Source organism: Aplysia californica, unplaced genomic scaffold, assembly GCF_000002075.1.
Source record: "Aplysia californica isolate F4 #8 unplaced genomic scaffold, AplCal3.0 scaffold00002, whole genome shotgun sequence".
In the NCBI taxonomy this organism is placed as follows: Eukaryota; Metazoa; Mollusca; class Gastropoda; order Aplysiida; family Aplysiidae; genus Aplysia; species Aplysia californica.
This window is the reverse complement of record NW_004797272.1, coordinates 3,316,939-3,318,223: the sequence shown is the minus strand read 5'-3', so window position 1 is coordinate 3,318,223 and position 1,285 is coordinate 3,316,939. Positions and strand designations below refer to the sequence as shown.

The window sequence follows — 1,285 nt, the reverse complement described above, 5'->3', positions numbered from 1 at the left end:
CCCCCCCCCTCCCTCCCTCCCTCCCTGTCAGGGCCAACCCAGCCTAAGGGGGGTCAATACGATGTCCCAGCAGACAGACGGAGATACTCTTGAAAAACCCAACTCATAGGGGACTCGAACCCATGTCTTCTGTGTGTGACGGCGAAGTGTCTAACTGCTACACCACAGCGTCTGGGCAAAGTATTTTTTAATGTTGTTTAATTAAGCGTTTTACAGTACTTGCTACACATTTTTTACACCATGTAAACGTAAGTTCCGAAGGGGATAGCATGGTTCAACGACCACAGAGAAGATGAAAGCACTACATGCCACACAATGGAAAGACTAAAAGAAGCTGGTGTCTCTAGACCAGAGGGTCGGGGAGAGACAGCAACCGGCGTGGAAAAGCCAAAAGAATATCCAACCAGCTGATAACTGGCACGATCAGCAAACAGACTCTTTCATGGATGCTGGAGAGGAGGGAGGAGCAGCTATGGCATTGTGTCGCCTGCAATGATGCCTATTCTCCAACCAAGTAAGCTCCGAAGATAAGAGGTGTTGTGTTACATAGATTAACAAACACAAAAAGAAGATATAAGGACGATAGATGTTGTATAGGAAAGTAAGGATCGAGCGAACCACATCAGAGCACCCACTAACCACCCATGAGGAAAAGTATACGCCCGTATAATAATATATATAACATATACATAAACAGAGTTTTTAGTTTTAGTAGAGGTTTTAAGGCGCTCGCAACTGCATAAGGTCATATGAGCGCCAGAAGATTAGAGGTGTTACAAGAGAGTACCAAACATAAAAAAGAAGGAGGGGAGAAAAGGACGATAGATGTTTGATAGGAAGGAAGAAAGAAGCAAACCACACCAGAGCACCCACTAACCACCAATGAGGAAAAGTATATATATATATAGATTATATACACATATACTTATATATCATAAACAGAGTAGAGAGAAGGAAAGACGTAGAATCTACAATAAGTGGCGCCCTCCGACCACCCGCAGAAAGGTCCTAAAGCCAACAACAGTAACACCGAAATACAAAGAAGGAAAGGACACATCGGGGTGACCATAAACCACGCGTCCTTATCAGAATCTGTGTGCTGAGGAGAGGAAATCCTGACTATAAATTTCGCGTGAAGATAGACAGGAAATGGGCCGTAAAGGCTTTCTATGGGTGTAATGGGTGTTGCATACCGCGCTTTTACTTAATGGTTTGTTATGTAAACAGACAGACAGACAGACAGACAGACAGACAGACAGACAGACAGACAGACAGACAGACAGAC

General features: G+C 44.2%; 1 protein-coding gene across 1 annotated transcript in view; it reads right to left on the bottom strand.

Moving 5' to 3' along the window:
* The window catches only part of LOC101853896, a 10,852-nt gene that overhangs the window by 3,305 nt on the left and 6,262 nt on the right, over positions 1 to 1,285 (bottom strand). The window lies entirely within an intron of this gene.